The sequence below is a fragment of the Monodelphis domestica genome, chromosome 2, assembly GCF_027887165.1.
Source record: "Monodelphis domestica isolate mMonDom1 chromosome 2, mMonDom1.pri, whole genome shotgun sequence".
NCBI classification, from domain to species: domain Eukaryota; kingdom Metazoa; phylum Chordata; class Mammalia; order Didelphimorphia; family Didelphidae; genus Monodelphis; species Monodelphis domestica.
In genome coordinates this window covers 408,059,340-408,067,372 of record NC_077228.1, presented here as the reverse complement: position 1 = coordinate 408,067,372, position 8,033 = coordinate 408,059,340, and positions in this window count along the sequence as shown.

Genomic DNA, 8,033 nt, shown 5'->3' with positions numbered 1-8,033 from the left:
TCCTGGATTCAAGTCTCCATTTTTACAGATTCTCTTTCTCTTTTTTTTGTTCTTAAACTTAGATTTTTGTTTCCACCTACTCTCCTACCAAAGAGTTTTTGAAGAAATGGCCATGGATAATCAGAAGACCACATGTATGAATAAGTAGAGCTAAATGAGCCATAATATACTGATCATGAAATTTAGTGATCTTTACCTTATAGTTCTGTACCTTTGTCTGAATGTAATTCAATGTTGTAATGTCTCATCTTCAGATTCATTAATACCTTCTTGGATTTCAGGTATCAGATAGATACATTACTTCTTTCTTACCCCTCCAGCTACAGTTCAGGTCTCCTCATATATACCTTAGAAGCAACTTTTAAATGATTATTATTTTCTGTTATTCTGATTTTTTCAAATACAAGAGGCATGAAACATACAAAAGAGAGAAAAAAGAGGATTAGTTGTATGTTAAACCATACATTTCTTACATATAGCCTTTTCCCCCCACTATATTTCTTCTAACATCTGATTCTCACTATCCAAATTCCCTTGTACAAAAATATTTAAGCAAAACAAATCCACACATTAGTCAGGTATGAACATGTATGTCTCATTCTGCATCTCAGGTTTATTACTCTCTGTTAAGAGGAAGGAACCATGCTCCCATTTTGATTTTTATAATTGGGATTAGTCATTGCATCAACCAATGTTCATAACACTATCAAAATTATATATTTTTTAGTTCTGCATTGTGGTCACTGCAAATTTTTTTTCACATTTCTGTTTACTTCACTTTTTATTCCATTCTGCTTTCCTCCTGTCTTTCATGGACAATCTCATCCTAATCATCTCTCCTCTCTTTTCCCGGCCCAAATTCTGATAAATGGTTCTTCCACACTCTTTTTTTCTTTCTAATTCCTCCTTTATAATATATCCTCAGAAATGAGTTTGTTTTCCTTCTGATTATCCTCTCCTTATTCTCCACTCTCTTCTCTCAATTTGTTTTGTTGTTGAGTTTAATATATTTCTATACTAAACTTTTTGTGTATTATTGTTTGAATATGTGTTATATGCCAGTCATCTTGTTCTTTCTCTAAGTATTTCTACATTTTGTCCACAAAAAATAAAACTAATAAAGTTTGGCATGTTAAGGCTTTCATTACCTTGTTTCAATCTACCTTTCTAGTCATATTTTATGTTACTCCAGTTGAACCCTCTACAGTTCAGCCAAACTAGCCTTCTTGTTGTTTCCTACACAGGACAGTAAATCTCTAGTCTCTGTGCTTGTTGAATTGGTTATTGCCTATGCCTAGAAACCACATTCTCCTCACCTCCTCCTCTATGACTCTTAGGATTTTTTTTTAAGTTTTATGTGCCACTTCCTACACAAAACCTTTTCTAGAGCTCCAAAAATTATCTTGTATTCATTTACATAATTTACCGATACTCATGTTGCTTCCTCTGACAAAACGCCATCACCTTGAGGTCAAGGAGTATTTATTTCATCTTTGTTTTTGTATTCCTAGTATGGCTGACAAAGTGAGTATTCATAAAGGTTTGGTGACTGGTTGATTACATGTATTGTCAAATTCAAGATAGGAAATGAACAATCTCCTTTACTACTTAGTGTTTCATTGACAGAAAATATATGGGTCTATAACTGTATTTGAACACCTGAGCAAATGGCAGACAGGGCATATTTGTAAATTTGATTTAATTTACATTTTATGAAGTCTTACCTTCTGGTATCCCTCTGGCTTCTGATGGTCAAAGGCTATGATGTACATTTTCTTTTGCTAACCTTTGGCTGTCTTCTTTCACAGATAATTTTTGTAATCCAATGTTCTTTTTCTTAAAATGTGAATTCTGATGATGTTTTTATTTTTGTTTTATTTTAATTTATTTATTTTAATTAATGTATTTAGTCAATTTAGAACATTATTGCTTGATTACAAGAATCATATTATTTCCCTCCCTCCCTTCTCCTCACCCTTCCTGTAGCCAATGCGCAATTTCATTGGGTATTACATGTGTCCTTGTCTGATGAAGTTTTAAAAAAAAAACACATAAAAATTGCAGAACAATATTTTTTTTTTCATTTTTCTCCACAAGGCCTGTGGACAAATAGCCAGAAAAATGAACATTTAATTTCTTTAAAAAGTTGTGGGGAATTTGTAGGTTCAGAAAATAATGCCCAACTTTTAGATAATTCCTAATTGACACAAGTTGATTTTTTATTCAACAGGAAGACACAAGATGGCTTATCAGAGATAAATTAGAGTAGCAGAATAAGGTGGAATTTTCTATGAAATAAATTTGTGAGATGAAAGTTGATCTCTAATCAAACCCAATAGGAAGATCAGCAAGCAGTAGTGTATGTATCTCTCTCTCTCTCTCTCTCTCTCTCTCTCTCTCTCTCTCTCTCTCTATCTATCTATCAATCACTCACTCTTTTCCCACCTACTTTGTGTGTTTTGATGCTTCGAGGCTCTCCCAGTTTTCTATTTTGGTATGCTTTTATCTATTTCCATTTGCCCTTTATAGACTTGGCTCCTTGTACTCCTTTTCTTTTTCTACCTCTTTCCTTATTTTCTATATCTCTTCATTATTCAGTATTATCATTAAACTGAGACACATATATAACATTTCTTTCATTTTCTGAGTATAGTTTTGAATCTTTGGTTTTTACCTTAAAAACTATAACTCTACATAAAAATATAGTTATTTACCTATAACTATAATGTGTGATTGAATGTTGCTTCTGTTGCCTTACCCAATGTGACCCAGGGCAAGTTATTTGAACTCTGAGCCTCAATTTCTCATCTATAAAATGGAGGGTAGGAATAGATGCCCTTCAAAGACCCTCCCAATTCTAATTTTTTTAAACCCTTACTTTCTGTCTTAGAATCAATACTATGTATTGGCTCTAAGGTGGAAGAGTGGTAAGAGCTTAGCAATGGGGGTTAAGTGACTTGCCCAGGGTCACACAGCTAGGATGACCCAGGATCTCCAGGGCCTGGCTCTCAATCCATAGAGCCACCTACCTGCCCCTCCAACTCTAATTTTAAGAGGCTATTATACTTCTTTCTCTCAAAAAGAAACCACAAAAAATGAAATTAAATTGATTTTACTTTTGTGGTCTCTAATTTTTATCCCTACACCAATGGTCCTTGGTAGAAAAATGTTTCCTAACCTTTTGATCAGAAAATTCTGTGTAGGCTGTATTACTGTTTTTTCTTATTTTGGATGACATTATTAAAATATAATTGTGTTCCCTGTCCTCAAATGAGATTGCACGTAGGTATTTATTGTTTTTCCTTTAAAACTGTGGACTAAAATATTTTGATTATGTATGAAAGACAGAACATTAGTATAAAACTAGTTATCTATTAAAGTTAAGCAAGTGGTTTGTTTATTTAATAAAATCCTTGGAATATGACACAGAAAAAAGAATTGGCAAATTCATGTAAGTTATGAAATCAGTAGTAGTCACTGAGAAACATTCCAGAAAGAGATATCTCCAAAGGATTGTCTTTAACCATTTTCTTTTTGGGGGAGAGAATCTAACTGTGATTTCACTATTTGTACTGGGAGAACATCAAAGAGCCTGATTTTAGAAATTCAGTTTTATATAATACAAGATCCCTGAACTGCTAAGAAAGTTCACTTTACCAGTTATCACTAATCATCTGTGAGTCTGGTGTTCTACCAAATAAAACACAGAACAATGAATAATGGCTTTTATCAACAATTGAAGCACAATATGAATAGCATATATATGAAGGCAAATGATGGTAATGTTAATGTTATAAGATACTGGGTTGTACCTTTTTGGCAATGCTATTAAGAGATAATTGGTGACTTGTTTTAAGAAATGTCTTATAGACTTGGTCAATTCTGTGAGCAGAACTCCTTGCTTAGTTTAAAACCACGAGCCTCTGGTTATAAATTAAACGTTATTATTTTATCACAGAAAATAAACACCATAAAGCAGAGAAAGGGAAATTCCTTTCCCTGAAACACATGTTAAACAGGGTGCCTGTTGCAATTCTCCCATGCTAGCATCCTCTTTCTCCACCTCCTTTCTTACTTTGGGGCTTTTTGGTTATGTTCAGCTATATTTTCATTCTTACACCCACCCACCTGGGGCAACAGGACTGAGATGGGAGAGTTTCCAGAAGGAGAGTTCAGCCACATTCCCTCTGACCTTGCAGGATATAAAACAGCCCCTCAGTGACAGATGGAGGCAAAGCCCTTTAAAAATATCCAACCCTTTCAGAAAGTGACTATCGGCTTCCAACCCCACTGATCACCATTTGAAGAACAACATTGAGATTTCAACACTAAGCTGATGCCACTTGTAGGGACCACCTCTGACCCCTTTCCCCCCAGCTGATAGAATTTCTACATCAGATATAGAAACAAGAAAAGGCAGAAGGTCAGAACAGTCATCTCAGTGGGAGGGGGAGAAACCCACAAAAGCAGCAGGAGCCAAGAGATCTCTGTTGTGGTTGCTACAGCATGTCAAGAGAACAAATCTCTGATTTCAGTAATTATGAGAATACTTCACAAGCTTATTTTAGCCCAAGCATTTTCCCCTTGGGTTCTATTTCTCTCTATTGAGACAGAAGAGGGACCCAGCTCTCCAAGTATGGGGTGAAAGGGTGAGAGATAGGGAGCCACATTATTCAAAGCTGAAAGAAACAATGTTTTAGGATGAAATAAAGGGAAAAGCAGGTTACTAGACATACGCAGATTTTCCCTCTTTCTTGTTTTCACTTACCACACTGAGCTGAACCTTAGCCTTTGACTCTCTAGAAGGAAAGACTCTTACAGTAAAGTCTGTATAATGTTGCTATAATTAGAAGAGTCAAGAAACTCAACAGCACTCTTATTGATTTTAATTCCTGACTTTGGGCTTGTTGTATCAGAGGCTATGAAATTTCTCCAACCAGTAATCCTAGGTTAAGTTCCTCTGCATCCCATGTAGTGAAACATAACATAAGTATGGATAATTCCTGGAAAGTATGGAATATGGTGAGGCCACCTCCAAAAATCAGATGAAGATTATATTAGTGGTGATCCATTGGCCTATGTTTTTATTTGGGAATCAATAATTACAATAGTGAGAATATTGACTTTGGTGTTGGTGGTTCAAATTGGGTTCAAATTTCACTTCTGATTCTACATGTCTGACTTGGGGTCCAGATACTTGACCTTTCTCGATATTAGTAAAATGAGGAGGTTGGAACAGCTGACCCAAGTCTTGTGATCTGATGATCAAAACAAAACACGTTTGGGGTTTAGGGTAGGCAAATTGTGAATCTAGTTAATCAGATATCAACTCTCAGAAGTAATGTAGGGATCTGAATTCAAAATAAATTGGATGGACCTAGAGAAAGAACATTTAATTCAATAAATTAGCTCAGATAGAAAGATCGTTAGCTCCTCTCCTTGATGAGACCTGTGTGTGTGTGTGTGTGTGTGTGTGTATGAGTTAGTGTGTGTGTGTGTGTGTGTGTGTGTGTTTGTGTACTCAGTGAACAGTGTCAATTATGTGTGAACTGGCTAGGTTGCCTTTTGCTATCAATCTCTTTGGTGACAATTACATTGTTCTTAAGAGAGACAGTCAGATGGGACTGGGGCTGGGATTAGGACTTCTTCTGGTTAAAGTAGTTGAATAACAAAGGAAATAGTGTGGAAGATCCTATTGGAACAGAGATGTCTTCTCTTTCTTCAAAAGGTTCCAAGATTCAGAGTTCTGGGACATTAACACAGAGGAAAAGTTTTCCCTAGCTGCCAGAACTCATCCCACTTGTGCTCTTCCCCCCATGATGGGCCTCTGGACTCCTGGTCCTATGGACAACTAGATCATAATTCATAAATCTTTGCTAGGCTCTTAGTGAGCCTTAAGGAACTTTTACCATAGATGGTGGTCTAAATTGTTCCTAGTAGAGAATGATGCTGTTAAATTTTTCAATACTGATACATATTTCTTTTGGTTATTTATTAAAATGAAACATTAGTCTAGGCCCTTTGGATTAAATTGAGATCATCTGGCTAATCTAAATACTACCTAGAGTTTGTACATTAGTCATATCAGAGGCACACATGCTCACATAAGCTGTAACATCTATTTAGGTATAAGAATGATCAATGAGTATTCTTTGGGAAGAAAATAGAAATCACATTAAATCATTTGTTTGAAGAAGTTTATTTTGTTAAAACTTAAATTTAATACTTAAAGGGTTTTAAATTATTGAATGAAAGATTAGAAGATGAAGTTATTAATCAAATGAGAATAAGAATAAAAGATGAACAAAATGCCAGAGAAATGATCAGTCCAAGATATTTAAAATGAAGGATGTAAAGGAAAGTATTACACAATTGTTTTAATAGCTCATATTAATACTGTTTTACTTTTGTTGTAATAATGGCCATTATTATATTTTAAGTTTTGCAAAACATTTTCCATATATTATCTCATTTGAGTTTCTGAAAAGTTAAGAGATTTGACCATGGTCACACAACTAATTAATTTTTAGAAGCAAGATTCATATCTAGCTTCACATTATCCACAATGCCATATGATTTATTTGTATTATTAATATTTCCTTTTCCATTGATTCATTAGTATTTAAAAACAAAGCAGTAGAAGTAAACATATATTATTTATTAGTATTGCTTTGACAGTATGAAATTTGAACTCAGTTAGGGTACATTTGTAAACATGATTTCCCCTGGTAGACTTCTTATTTATCACTATCAGTAGTTTTCTGAATTTTCAAAGGGTACAGATACATATTTATATTCAAATGAAGCTGTAATAAGAATGTCTCAGTGAAAAGAAGAGATATTTGAGGACAAGAGATTGAAGATAAGAGAGAACTGAGGCAGAGAGACCAAAAAATCACAAAAGGTTAGTGCAATAATCTAGGTAAGAATTAACGAGGGTCTGAACTAGAATGGTATCTGATTGAGTTTTCATTTTACCTTCATTTTTGAAGAGTGACCTCATGAGGTGATATTTTGACTTATGCATGAATTGAATTTAAGTGATGTATAGTTACACAAAGCTGTGAGTCCCATTCTGGCTTCTAGGGTCATTGTAATCCAGTGACAAGACACAAGTCAAGATGAATGGTAATGATTCAGGATGCAATGGATGACCGTGGTGTCTTCAATGTCTAGCCAAGCCCTAAGCACTCCACAGTACCTGCTCTAGTTGCCTTTATGGACACCGGGAAAAATTGTTCTCTTCCATCCCTTCTGCCAGGGCAAGTCTTCATATATTTGGAGTAAACATACTTCTAATTCACTGACCAGTTTCAGGTCTGTCAGTAACTTTCAACCTGGTTTAGCCCATTTACTGAGATAGTTTACTAGGGTGTGGCCACAACATGTGATACAGCTTCTTGGAGCCACAGATGAGAGTGTCAGGTGGACACCAAAAGTGGATGAGCACCCCTGAAAAGGGATTGGCAAGCCCTCACTCCAGAGGTGCTAATATTCTTTTAATAGACATACACTCCATTTGATTGAATAGATAGGAGACCTTTGCAAGACGTGTCGTGAAGGTGAAAATGACAAGATACAATAATTGACAGGTTATGTGGTATGAGAATAAGGAGTGGAGGATGACATTCAGAATGATGTAAATCAATCACCAAGTCAGTGAAAATACTATTTCTTATTTCAGGAAGAAATGATTCATAATTCTAACTCACATACAAAGCAAAATATATGGAGAATCATTTTGTTTATACACAATAGAAAATAAATAACTTAAGTGACATCATTCTTTGCTCTAAGTCATATCATTGATATCTCAGGCTTCTTTGCTCACAGTTTATTTGGAAAGCAATGCTTTGGCCAACTAATCTCAAATTAATTAGAATTTGTTCAGTCATTCAATGAATATTCATTGAGTGTGAAGCAGATGCAAGGCTACATCATATAGAAAATCTTAGAACTTTGTTCATTAGACTCTGAGAAAAAAAACCTCACTTGCCCCCGCCACATATGCATGTGCTTTGGAATGACATGTA